The 15192-nt window shown below is 34.2% G+C and overlaps 1 pseudogene; it reads left to right on the plus strand.

Moving 5' to 3' along the window:
• Positions 1 to 2285: 2285 nt before the first annotated feature.
• On the plus strand, positions 2286 to 15192 carry LOC120210786 (annotated as a pseudogene).

Genomic DNA, 15192 nt, shown 5'->3' on the forward strand with positions numbered 1-15192 from the left:
CCAAAAGGTAGATCCTCCAACATAAGAAAGTAAGAAGTTATTACCCATTCTTTGAAGGTTCTAGAGAACTATTCACGATAGTGAAATAGTGTGAGCTATCCGTAAAAGATCATATTGAAGAATTGAAGGCACAACTGGCTAGGGAATTTGAAATGAAGGACTTGGGATCAATAAACAAGATTTTAGGGATGCAAATTCACCGACACAGAAGTAATAGGAAGATTTGGCATTCACAAAAGAATTACTTGAAAAAGATATTGTCAAGATTCAACATGCAAGATTGTAAGCTAATTTCTACCCTCTTCCTATTAACTTCAAATTATCCTCCAGTATGAGTCCTAGAAGTGATGAAGAGAGGATAGAGATGTCTCGAGTACTGTATGCATCAGCAGTGGGAAGTTTAATGTTCGCTATGATATGCACAATACCAGACATTACACAAGCAGTGAGATTAGTTGGCCGGTACATGGCGAATCCAGGCAAAGAGCATTGGAATACAGTAAAGAAGATCCTTAGATACATCAAAGGGACCTTAAATGTTGCATTATATTATGGATGATCAAATTTACTAATCAATGGGTATGGAGATTCTGACTATGCAGGGGATTTGGATAAAAGCAAATCTACTACAGGATATGTGTTCAAAATTACTGGTGGAGCTGTAAGCTGGTTTTCAAAATTGCAGTCAGTTGTGGCTACGTCAATAATAGAAGCAGAATATGTAGCAGCTACACAAGCCAGTAAAGAAGCAATTTGGTTGAAGATGCTATTGGAGGAGCTTGGGCACAATCAAGAGTATGTCTATCTGTTTTTGACAGTCAAAGCGCCTTGCATCTAGCAAGGAATCCAACATTTCATTCAAGGACAAAGCACATACGAGTTCAGTACCATTTCATTCGTGAAAAGGTTGAAGAAGGAACAATAGATATGAAGAAGATCCATACCAAAGACAATATAGCAGCTTTCATGACAAAGCCGATCAACGCTGATAAATTTACCTGGTGCCGATCCTCTTGTGGCCTGTCAGAGACATAAGCAACATGAAGTTACAAGGTAGAAAGAATGATGTGAAGATATGATTATTCCAATCAAATCTTCAAGTGGGAGATTGTTGACTAGCACCGAAAGGTGCATAAATTAATGCACCGAAAGGTGCATGGCCCCTTTTGTTGAAAATATAAAATGGGATAATTCAATTTAGTCACTAAACTTTAGGGTATTTACAAATTAGTCCTTAGGCTTCAACTATAAATACCCTAGCTCATTTAGCTTCAAAACCATCCCAAAGCATTCTAGCTTTCTTCCAATACTAGAGAGAATTTAGAGAGTTTCTTGAGAGTTATTTTCTCATTTTTATCAAGAGAGAATTATCATTGTTTTCTCCTTGGTCGATCGAGAGAAGTTGTAATTCCTATTTTCTCATAGTGAAATTCTTCTACCGTTGCCCATGGTTTTTACCCTATATTATTTAGGGGTTTTCCACGTAAAATTTGTGTCTTTTTTATTTTCATTATTATTTTCTCAAATTATCGGTTGCAATTTTGCTCTATCCGATAGCCGTCTTCCGCAACAATATCATCCCAACAGCGTACCTTATAGTCGATGTATATGGACTTGAGACACGACTATCACGCTCGGTTAAACACTTTGATGGATATGATCGACAAGATGTTGAGTAGAGTTAAGGCTCTTGCTTGTGACTTTTTGTCTTTCCGTACCTCATCCTCAGATATCGCTCTTCCTCCTTTTCCCTCGGATTCTTGACTGCACTTATGTTGTTGGCGACTTTGTTAGACTTATGCTTTTATTGTTTTTCGTACTTTAATCTTTTCGGGTTTGAATATTTGGATGATTTTAAGTTTTTGGATGGTTTTCATACTTTGGTTTTGGATTTTGATTTTATGTGCACTTGGATTGTCACACCCCAATATGGGGTTAGATTTCTTTAAGTTTAAATATATGAAATGATATTAAGTTGGTTGATAAATAATTATTTTATCATATCTTTATATTATTAAACAAATTGATGAGGATAGAGTAGGTAAAAGTGGACAAGTTGTTGGGTGGATTAGATTAATGATAATGAAATTGTCTGGAACCCATTGCTTCCAGCTTTCATTTTCGGCCAGTATCCACCAAAGCTGGAAATCAATTAAAGAAATTATTTGCTTTGTCATTTTCCAACAACAATTTTCATTCAGATAATAAAAAAAATATGGAAGTCATTATCTAGGGAACTAAAATATCCATAAAAAAAGAGCATGTAACCTTATGATTCCACTTAAATGGCAGCAATAATGGCAGCAATAATGGCATCACACAATGGTTATTCTTACAATTTTGAAGTGGTGAACCAAGGAAGAACTATAGGTACTCTCAGTTTTTCGAGCTCGATTTCAAATCAGTTTGCTAAGTCGGAGAGGCAAATACGTAATCTTCCTATGGCAGATAAATCATTCAGGTTTCAAGTGAAAATGCAACAAACTGAACCAGTCCCAAAAGTAGGAGTCAATGGGCGAGCTGTTAAAATGGTGTCAGCGAGTGAGGTAGTAAAAAGAAAGGCTCTTGCTACTGGGAAAGTGTGGAAGGTAAATGGTGTAAAGTAGGTTATAAATGGTGCTAGCATAGTTAGGAGAAACATCAGTCTATCCCTTGTACATAAGCCTATATCGTGAGTATCTAAAGAACTTCCACCATTAGAGGAGTTAAAGGTTCTGTCTTCGGATGAAAATTTCAGTTGGGCCAACGAAAATTACAGTATCTTGCAAAGGACTATAGATGTTTGGTCTTTTGTTATTTCTTTACATGTACGAGTTCTATTGGATAATGCCAAATGGGCATATGCAGGGGGCTTCACCGAGGATAAGCAGAAAAATAGGAGAAGGAAGACAACCTCATGGCTAAATGAGCGTGTATTGCAACTCGGTCCTACTTTTATTAAGCTTGGACAGTTATCATCAACAAGGTCAGATTTATATCCATGCGAGTTCGTGGACGAGCTTGCGAAATTGCAGGATATTTTGAGCATCTGTTGGATTTTGTGTTGGTGAATGGAAATGTTTGAAGGATGTTGTGGTGAAGTTCAATAAGGGTGCTGTTGAATCTATATTAGTGGGTGAAATCAAGCTTTGAAATGAAAAGAAATTGACATGTGAGAGATGAAGTTAGTTGGTGATACTATGTAATTTTGGGGGTTTCTAGAGGGGAGGCGGGAAAATCTCAACTTTAGTCCTCCATTTAAGGTAAGAATGTGATCTTTTCCCCACATTTCAATATATTTTTATATATATAGCTCAATAGTTTATACTAATTCAATTTAGTCCAAAATTGATAAATTAAGTATTCATTCAATCTTAAGTCCTTGATTTTTTAACAATTAAGACCCTCATTTATTAATTAGTTCTAATAAGTTATCTTTATGGCGAGGGAAAAATTAATTGGATTCAAGTTCGATGGCGACCAGATGAGGTTTAAACAATCGAGTAATGTAGATCGAAAATGCAAGGTAATACTTTACTACCTCTTTATGCTTTATGAAATATGTTGATATTGGTAAATGCATGAATAATATAAGGTTTGGTTTTATTTGTGTAGTTAATTAGTTTCTACACTCGATCCGAATACGGTAAAAATGCAGTAACAAAATATGGTTCAGATGACTAATATAAGAAATTGGAGGATAGTTGGTATTAAACTAAGTTTTGTGATAAATGAATCGGTTTGATTTTGTAACTTATAATTTATATCATCAAAGGATTAAATGTTATAGGTACTTGGATGGAAAATTGAGAAAACGCCAGTTTGGTAAAATTATGAAAATACCTTATGTTGAAAAATGACAAGAATTGTCCCTGAAAGTTGATTGATAACTCTGAAAAGATATATTGATCTGATGAAACTACTGATGGACATAAGAAATGCTAGTTTTACTTATGAAATTTGGATAACCGGTTTTAACCCTAAGAGGTTTTATGCAATATACTAGAAGTCTGTTAAGGAATCATTTCAAGATTAAAAAAATGTTCGGGAAAGCGATTAACCATAGGATCTCTAAATTATAGTTATTTTTGTTAAGAGTTAATACCAAAATTTTCTGGTTAAGAAATTACGAAAATGCCATTGAGTGGTAAAAATAGTCCAAGTTGACGTTGAATGAGAAAGTAACCTGAGAATTTGTATTTTAAACAGATAAATTACAGATTTAATTGTTGAGATCCTGCTTTTGTATGGAAAATTTTTGATAATTCGTCAGTAATATCTGAAAGGACTTTTAACTTGGAAATCTCCGAGTTATGAGTAAATACTTGAAGAATAAATTTATCAAGGGTGCTCTTCAATTAGAATTGTTCGAAGGGAATGGAATAGACGATAAGTCTGAATTAAATAATAAGATCGGACAGAAGGGACATATTGAAATGCATTGGATCTATAAAATGACCAAAATACCCCTGTAATGGAAATAACTTAAGAATATCACCAAGCCCATGAATAAATGAATATCCTCAAGATTTGAAATGAATGGAAAAATATTGAGCATCAAAATTACCAAAATGCCTTTATGGCATAGACTAAGTAAATGTCTTAGGTTAATTAAGGAATTCAAATAAACATAGGTGTTGTACTACCCTTAAAAGTAATGGAACATAATTTAAGTGAGTAGATAAACCCTAAAGTTATGTTAATACTTGAATGGCATAAATATCACTTGAATGCGTGTTCGTCTTCTCAAGTTTGGATTGATGACAATTATGGAAGTAATTGGCCCAGATCAACTCTAGAGCGTATTCGGTACTAAGAAGTGGATATTCGTGAGACAAATCAACCACGAATACCATATTAACATTATTATATGACTAAATTAAATTGAATGGAAATACTATATGTATTTGAAATTCAGAAACATCTGAATTACTCTAGAAAACTCTGAAGTAACGGGGATAGAATTGATTGCTGAATGAATTAAGTTACCTCAATGACTGATGATTAAATAAGTGATTTGGATGTGTTTAGAAACACTATTGAACTTATTTGATGAATTGTCTTTATGGGTCATGGACCATTAATCAAGTACGTCTGTATTTCTTGATATTATTGAAACATGGAAATGAAATAAAGACCATGGGAAGATCTATTTAGTAATGATTACGAAGATGATTTATGAATAAGAATTTTTAGTACTCAAGAGTGAATACCCTGATAAGGCAATAAATTGACGGGTCGACATGCATTAGTTATGAGAGTTGTTCAGTTCGAATAGTTTGATAAATTGATCGATCAACATGGATTGTAAATATTTTGAATCTCCGTTCCTCCTTTGTTAGCAAATCACTTCATACATTCGTGATCGCTTTCCTGATGCACATAAAAATATAGTGGGATTCTAAGTATCAACTTTAAGTGTCCGATTAGATCAATTAGTAATCAATCATCTCCAATGATACCTTGTTCCTGTAATTCGATCAAATTGCACAAGCTTCATGTTATCCATATTGATATCTATAAAATGCCTCTGAAAAATACTTGGATACTCTAGTGTGTTCCACATGTACTACATAACTGTTTTATATGTTTTGAAATGAGTTTTAACAAAATTATTAATTTACTGGTTTATGAACCATGGCAACATGGTATGTGATAACTGGTTATGGTTTTCATCGAAAACTATGAATTGTTATTGATTTATGGACCATGAAGTATACTGGTTACTTATGGAACTGTTTTATTGGGATATTATATGGGTATACTGGAGATACAGCTCTGATCAAGATGGAAATTTCTTACGGACCTAAGGTGATCCTTGGGTAGGCTCTCAGGCCCCAAGGCACTCCCTTGGGTTAATCATGGAACTACTTATGGTGTACAGGTGGAAATCAGTTATATGGTTTATTTCATTATTATGATTATGACATATGACTGGATAACGGTCCAGGTATTACGATTTATGGCTAAAACTGATTTCTACTGGATTTTTATATGGATATGATTCTGGAGTATGGAGGCACAACCCTGATCCAGTTGGCCTTACAGACCTAAAGATACCCTTGGGTAGGCCCATGGGCCCCAAGGTATATCCTTAGGTTGGCTCTCTTTGCTGTGTGCTTAGGGTAAGCCCTACAGACGCAGTTCTGGGGAACTGCATTACTGAGTTGGTTGACGGGTTCCACTATGATTTTAAAAAGATTTATATCTTTTCACTAGTTTTGATTGGAACACACTAGACATCCTATTCGATCTCCTAAAAATGTGATACTATGAAATGTTTCCTATGAACTGAGATATTCATGGCTTTTACTCGATGAACTTCTAATGGAACCCCAGATTATTCTGCCCACTGGTATACGTCTGATTCAATAAGGAAATTATGGTTTCCCATTTATCTGCATGTCATGTAGCATCATCTGGTAGTTCTGTATTACTGAGCTTTCTGAAGCTCACTCTATTACTCACCATTTTAGGTTAAAAGAATTGTACCAGTGCAGTTATCGACTTCAGTAAAGGGAGTTCTTTCGGTGTTGTTCGTAGAGTATGATACATGTGATTAGAGGGCATGTAATTGTATTTTGTTTTATATGAGTCTGAAAATCTATTTTATTTCGAATACTGATAAAATCGATTTTATTTCGAACACTGATAAATTTTATTTTGTACTCATAAATGATTTTATGAGTTTACATGTTTTAAGAAAAGTTTTAAATTTTCCACTATTTTTTTCAGTGGGTCGCTTCGGTGGCCCTAATGTGACACTCCAGATCGGATCAGACTATCCGCATCGGTCTAAGAGGGTTACATTTAGTGGTATCAGAGCTATGGTTTGAGTAAAAAATTTTCAAGATAGATTGGTCGGTCGAATGTCAAAATATGTTTGATCAGTACATGCCCCTAAACTGCAATCATACCTCTCTGAGTCAGAACTCCAGGGCTGAGTCCCTATCTGTAACGAGTAAACCGAAGTTTCTATCCGTTAAGGCTATACTTGTACAAAAAGGAATACTAGTAACATCTGTCTAAACGCTGTAAAGTACCTCACGAGCCATGTGAGAGTTACTCATTTGCGAAACTCTAACTCGACTCCGGAAATGAAATTGGGCTATGCTACTGTTCTATGAGCCTATTCTCATGACAAAGACTAAATTGATCACTCAAGGAATTTTTTTTCGGATTCTTTTATTGAAATGAGGAAAAGTTAAGATACAGATATATGCTCAGCTGGTTAAGGATTAGTGGAGGATCCGTACTTTTGAAAAAGCTAATTAAAGATATGAAAGAACTGATGGAGGATTCATTTATGCAATTATGTGACATGAATGAATTTCTAGGACGAAATCTTTTTAAGGAGGGGAGAATTGTCATACCCCAATATGGGGTTAGATTTCTTTAAGTTTAAATATGTGAAATGATATGAAGTTGGTTGGAAAATAATTATTTTATCATATCTTTATATTATTAAACAAATTGATGAGGATAGAGTAGGTAAAAGTGGACAAGTTGTTGGGTGGATTAGATTAATGATAATGACATTGTTTGGAACCCATTGCTTCCAGCTTTCATTTTCGGCCAGTATCCACCAAAGGTAGAAATTAATTAAAGAAATTATTTGCTTTGTCATTTCCCAACAACAATTTTCATTCATATAATAAAACAAATATGGAAGTCATTGTCTAGGGAACTAAAATATCCATAAAAAAAAGAGCAGGTAACCTTATGATTCCACTTAAATGGCAGCAATACTGGCATTGCACAATGGTTATTCTTACAATTTTAAAGTGGTGAACCAAGGAAGAACTATAGGTACTCTCAGTTTTTCGAGCTCGATTTCAAATCAGTTTGCTAAGTTGGAGAGGCAAATACGTAATCTTCCTATGGAAAATAAATCATTTAGGTTTCAAGTGAAAATGCAACAAACTGAACCAGTCCCAAAAGTAGGAGTCAATGGGTGAGCTGTTAAAATGGTGTCAGCGAGTGAGGTAGTAAAAAGAAAGGCTCCTGCTACTAGGAAAGTGGGGAAGATAAATGGTGTAAAGTAGGTTATAAATGGTGCTAGCATAGTTAGGAGAAACATCAGTCCATCCCTTGTACAGAAGCCTATATCGTGAGTATCTAAAGAACTTCCACCATTAGAGGAGTTAAAGGTTATGTCTTCGGATGAAAATTTCAGTTGGGCTAACGAAAATTACAGTACCTTGCAAAAGACTATAGATGTTTGGTCCTTTGTTATTTCCTTACGTGTACGAGTTCTATTGGACAATGCCAAATGGGCAAATGCAGGGGGCTTCACCGAGGATAAGCAGAAAAATAGGAGAAGGAAGACAACCTCATGGCTAAATGAGCGTGGATTGTAACTCGGTCCTACTTTTATTAAGCTTGGACAATTATCGTCAACAAGGTCAGATTTATTACCATGCGAGTTCGTGGACGAGCTTGCGAAATTGCAGGATATTTTGAGCATCTGTTGAATTTCATGTTGGTGGATGGAAATGTTTGAAGGATGTTGTGATGAAGTTCAATAAGGGTGCTGTTGAATCTATATTAGTAGGTGAAATCAAGCTTTGAAATGAAATGAAATTGGCATGTGAGAAATGAAGTTAGTTGGTGACACTACGTAGTTTTGGGGGTTTCTAGAGGGGAGGCGGGAAAATCTCAACTTTAGTCCTCCATTTAAGGTAAGAATGTGATCTTTTCCTCATATTTCAATATATTTTTATATATATAGGTCAATAGTTTATACTAATTCAATTTAGTCCAAAATTGATAAATTAAGTATTCATTCAATCTTAATTCCTTGATTTTTTAATGATTAAGATCCTCATTTATTAATTAGTTCTAATAAGTTATCTTTATGGCGAGGGAAAAATTAATTGGATTCAAGTTCGATGGCGATCGTATGGGGTTTAAACAATCGAGTAATATAGCTCGAAAATGTAAGGTAATACTTTACTACCTCTTTATGCTTTATGGAATATGTTGATATTGGTAAATGCATGAATAAGATAAGGTTTGGTTTTATTTGTGTAGTTAATTAGTTTCTACACTCAATCCAAATACGGTAAAAATGCAGTAACAGAATATGGTTCAGATGACTAATATAAGAAATTAGAGGATAGTTGGTATTAAACTAAGTTTTGTGATTTTGTGATAAATGAATCAGTCTGATTTTGTAACTTATAATTTATATCATCAAAGGATTAAATGTTATAGGTACTTGGATGGAAAATTGAGAAAACGCCAGTTTGGTAAAATTATGAAAATACCCTTATGTTGAAAAATGATAAGAATTGTCCCTGGAAGTTTATTGATAACTCTGAAAAGATATATTGATCTGATGAAACTACTGACGGGCATAAGAAATGCTAGTTTTACTTATGAAATTTGGATAATTGGTTTTAACCCTAAGAGGGTTTATGCAAGATATTAGAAGTCTGTTAAGGAATCATTTCAAGATTAAAAAAATGTTCGGGAAAACGATTAACCATAGGATCTCTAAATTATAGTTATTTTTGTTAAGAGTTAATACTGAAATTTTCTGGTTAAGAAATTACGAAAATGCCCTATAGTGGTAAAAATAGTCCAAGTTGACGCTGAATGAGAAAGTAACCTGAGAATTTGTATTTTAAACAGATAAATTACAGATTTAATTATTGAGATCCTACTTTTGTATGGAAAATTTCTGATAATTCGTCAGTAATATCTGAAAGGACTTTTAACTTGGAAATCTCCGAGTTATGAGTAAATACTTGAAGAATAAATTTATCAAGGGTGCTCTTCTGTCAGAATTGTTCGAAGGGAATGGAATAGACGATAAGTATGAATTAAATAATAAGATCAGACGGAAGGGACATATTGAAATGCATTGGATCTGCAAAATGACCAAAATACCCCTATAATGGAAATAACTTAAGAATATCACCAAGCCCAGGAATAAATGAATATCCTCAAGATTTGAAATGAATGGAAAATATTGAGCATCAAAATGCCCAAAATGCCTTTATGGCCTAGACTAAGTAAATGTCTTGGGTTAATTAAGGAATTCAAATAAACATAGATGTTGTACTACCCTTAAAAATAATGGAACATAATTTAAATGAGTAGATTAACCCTAAAGTTATATTAATACTTGAATGGCATAAATATCACTTGAATGCGTATTCGTCTTCTCAAGTTTGGATTGATGACAATTATGGAAGCAATTGGCCCATCTCAACTCTAGAGCGCATTCGGTACTAAGAAGTGGGTATTCGTGAGATAAATCAACCACGAATACCATATTGACATTATTATATGACTAAATTGAATTGAATGGAAATACTATATGTATCTGAAATTCAGAAACATCTGAATTACTCTAGAAAACTCTGAAGTAACCGGGATAGAATTGATTGCTGAATGAATTAAGTTACCTCAATGACTGATGATTAAATAAATGATTTGGATGAGTCTAGGAACACTATTGAACTTATATGATAAATTGTCTTTATGGGTCATGGACCATTAATCAAGTACGTCTGTATTTCTTGATATCATTGAAATATGGAAATGAAATAAAGACCATGGGAAGATCTATTTAGTAATGATTACGAAGATGATTTATGAATAAGAATTTTTAGTACTCAATAGTGAATACCCTGCCTGATAAGGCAATAAATTGACGGGTCGACATGCATTAGTTCTGAGAGTTGTTCAGTTCGAATAGTTCGATAAATTGATCGATCAACATGGATTGTAAATATCTTGAATCTTCATTCCTCCTTTGTTAGCAAATCACTTCAGACATTCGTGATCGCTTTCCTGATGTACATGAAAATATAGTGGGATTCTAAGTATCAACTTTAAGTGTCGGATTAGATCGGTTAGTAATCAATCCTCTCCAATGGAACCTTGTTCCTGTAATCCAATCAAATTGCACAAGCTTCATGTTATCCATACTGATAATTATAAAATGCCTCTAGAAAATACTTGGATACTCTAGTGTGTTCCACATGTACTACACAACTGTTTTATATGTTTTGAAATGAGTTTTAATAAAATTATTGATTTACTGGTTTATGAACCATGACAACATGGTATGTGATAACTGGTTACGGTTTTCATAGAAAACTATGAATTGTTATTGATTTATGGACCATGAAATATATTGGTTACTTATGGAACTGTTTTATTGGGATATTATATGGGTAGACTGGAGATACAGCTCTGATCAAGCTAAAAATTTCTTACAGACCTAAGGTGATCCTTGGGTAGGCTCTCAGGCCCCAAGGCACTCCCTTGGGTTAATCATGGAACTACTTATGGTGTACAGGTGGAAATCAGTTATACAGTTTATTTCATTATTATGATTATGACATATGACTGGATAACAGTCCAGGTATTACGATTTATGGCTAAAATTGTTTTCTACTGGATTTTTATATGGATATGATTATGGAGTATGGAGGCACAACCCTGATCTAGCTGGCCTTACGGACCTAAAGATACCCTTGGGTAGGCCCATAGGCCCCAAGGTATATCCTTAGGTTGGCTCCCTTTGCTGTGTGCTTAGGGTAAGCCCTACAAACGCAGTTCTGGGGAACTACATTACTGAGTTGGTTGGAGGGTTCCACTATGATTTTAAAAAGATTTATATCTTTTCACTAGTTTTGATTGGAATACACTAGACATCATATTCGATCTCCTAAAAACGTGATACTATGGAATGTTTCCTATGAACTGAGATATTCGTGGCTTTTACTCGATGAACTTCTAATGGAACCCCATATTATTCCGGCCACTGGTATACGTCTGATTCAATAAGGAAATTATGGTTTCCCATTTATCTGCATGTCATGTAGCATCATGTGGTAGTTCTGTATTACTGAGCTTTCCGAAGCTCACTCTATTACTCACCATTTCAGGTTAAAAGAATTGTACCAGTACATTTATCGACTTCAGTAAAGGGAGTTCTTTCGGTATTGTTCGCGGAGTATGATACATGTGATTAGGGGGCATGTAATTGTATTTTGTTTTATATATGAGTCTGAAAATCTGTTTTATTTCGAATACTGATAAATTTTATTTTGTACTCATAAATGATTTTATGAGTTTACATGTTTTAAGAAAAGTTTTAAATTTTCCGCTATTTTTTTCGGTGGGTCGCTCCGGTGGCCCTAATGTGACACTCCAGATCGGATCGGGCTGTCTGTATCGGTCTGAGGGGGTTACATTTTGGATGCTGTAGTTTGGATATTTATGCTATTTGGACGATTATCATGGTTTATGATATTTGATATTTGAGATATGATTATTTTTTATTATGACTATGCTTATTGTTTAAGGATATTATTTATGTTAATTAATTTTTTTTTTTGGAAAATTTGATCTTCAAAGCATGTATTTATATCTAGTTTAAGTTTTTTGATTTAATAAAAAGAGAGAAAATGTTATAGTAAGGGAGAGTATTTATTTTCAAGAAAATATTAAAAAATTTCAAAGGTTTTGTTATATAAAAAATGGAGAGATTTTTGAACAATTCTTTGATATTTTGATATACCAAAAAATAATATATATATATATATTTTTAAAATTAAGATTATTTTCGATTTGGGTTTTAAGTTTATATTTGATTTAACTGTTCGAATATGAAAATTCTTTTTAATATCAAAAACTCCATTTTTACTCCTTACTCATTTGAAAATTCAAGTCATACTATAAATAATTTTCAAAAATTTTTACAAAGGGTTTCAGATTTTAATCGAGTCAAAAATTAATTTTTAACCTTGTAGTACCGATACTGCAAGAATAGTACTAATACTGTTCATGTGGTACCGATACTGGTACCGATACTAATGGCCTAAAAATAAATAGTCCCTATATGTTTTTTGGCAAACAAAAATTACAGTAGCCTATTTTGGTATCGATATTGTACTAGTATCGATATCGATATCGATACTCAAGTTGGAGTATTGATACTCCCCTATCCCAACAATTAGATTTTTTATATTTAATGCAAGTAGTACCGATACTCCAAGTACGAGTACATGTACTCAAGGCTTTTGGGCAACATTTATTGCGAGAAATTTCATCTCAACGGCTCTATTAACTCCCACAACAACCCAAACGACTAGAATTGAATGAATGTCTATAAAAACACGATTCCAAGTCATATGTGAATACAGGAGATCAAAGAGAAAATAAAAAGCAATTACATTAAGCCAAAATCAAAGTCAGTATTCTTTAATATTCATTTTTGATTTCAAATTACACTTTATACTTATTTGTTTTACTTGTCAAATGTTCTTATTTGTTATTGATTGTGTAAACAATTTACTAGTGAGGTTTCTCTAAGTTTGCAAATTTGTAATTTTCTCTTTAAAGAATGTATCAAGAATTTAAGGTATAATTCTTGAGAGAGTTGTAAGATTACACCTTGTCCTCGAAGGTTGATAAAAATTAGTGAATTTTTAAAAATCTTTAGTGTGGATAGCTAAGGTGGTTATTGGCAAAGTTGACAAGGAAGGAAAAACTGATCCCAATGAGTACAAGTATTTCCTTTACAAGCATATCTAGTTCAATGTTCTTTGTAACAAGGATCGCGTTATTGAGATTAGTGCGAGGATGGATCCTCATTCTCTCTTAGATTTGACTGAGGATAAGGAAGTTGAAGCTGAGTTTATGTATAATGTGAAATGGAAGGAAACTGATACTCCTTTTGAGAAGAGGATGGATAAGTACTCCATGTCTTCTTCTTTGCCGCATCATTTGGAGATTCATTGGGTTTCGATCATCAACTCTTGCGTGACAGTTCTCATGTTAACTGGTTTCCTTGCAACGATTCTCATGCGGGTCTTGAAGAATGATTTCATTAAGTGAGATCTGTTGATATATTTGTTTATAAATTCTCATATTTTTACTCCTTCCATTTTGGTTTGATTGCTGTAAATATTTAATTTGTCATGAAAGGTATGGTCAAGATGAAGCAGCAGCTTATGATCAAGAAGAGACTGGATGGAAGTATATTCACGGAGATGTCTTCCGGTTCCCAAAGTACAAATCTTTGTTTGCTGCTGCTCTTGGATCTGGAACACAACTGTTTGCCTTGTAAGGATCCCATTTATTCTGTGTTTATGTTTCTTTCTGATTTGTGAAACTACACTTATTTCATCATGGTCTATATGTCAATTATTGATAGTTCATTCTATTCACTTTGTGAACTTTTTATGTCTACCAGAATGGTATTCATTTTTATGCTTGCATTGGTTGGTGTCTTTTATCCATACAACCGAGGTGCTCTGTTTACTGCCCTGGTGGTCATCTATGCACTTACTTCAGGAATTGCAGGATACGTAGCTACTTCTTTCTTCTTTCAGCTTGAAGGAAAGAATTGGGTACGTCTATAAGGATTTTGTCTGCTAGTATTAGATGTTACTGTGTTTCTTTTGAAGCAAGTGCAACAATTTGTTTATTTGATTTATCGGATTGACAGGTTAGGAATCTGTTATTAACCGGCTGCCTTTTCTGCGGGCCCTTGTTTCTCACATTATGCTTCCATAACACGATTGCTATTGCATACAGTGCAACCGCTGCACTGCCTTCTGGTATTAATAGTCCTTATATGGACATTAGTGACATCTCCTTTGCTTGTTCAGGGCGGCATTGCTGGCAGAAATAGGAAGGCTGAGTTCCAAGCTCCATGCCGTACCACCAAGTATCCTCGAGAGATTCCACCACTGCCTTGGTACTGGAGTTCCATTCCTCAGATGTCAATGGCTGGATTTCTTCCATTCAGTGCGATCTACATTGAGCTTTACTACATATCTTTTGATGAATACTGCGAGTAATTTAAGAACTGTCGAAAGTAATTGGCTATATAGTTGGCAAGTTCATGTTTTCTATAAAGGAAAATCTATTGATGAATACTGCTTGTATTATTACTATGCAAGATCAGATATATCGGGATTTATGCAAACCTCATTCTTCTTCGGTTACATGGCCTGCATCTGCTATGGATTCTTCCTCATGCTCGGTACAGTGGGTTTCCGTGCCTCGCTATTCTTTGTCCGTCACATATAAGTCAATCAAGTGCGAGTAATCAGGTTAAGTTCTCCTTGCCAGCTTCCATCAACTCTGTCATAGAGAATTCTATGAATTTTGTTAGCTATTAGCTGGAAGAGGTGCCTTAATTGTTGGTTATGGCAAATTCGGGTTGCATGCATGCATGCTTTG

This window comes from Hibiscus syriacus, unplaced genomic scaffold, assembly GCF_006381635.1.
Source record: "Hibiscus syriacus cultivar Baekdansim isolate YM2019G1 unplaced genomic scaffold, ASM638163v2 tig00109936_pilon, whole genome shotgun sequence".
NCBI classification, from domain to species: Eukaryota; Viridiplantae; Streptophyta; class Magnoliopsida; order Malvales; family Malvaceae; genus Hibiscus; species Hibiscus syriacus.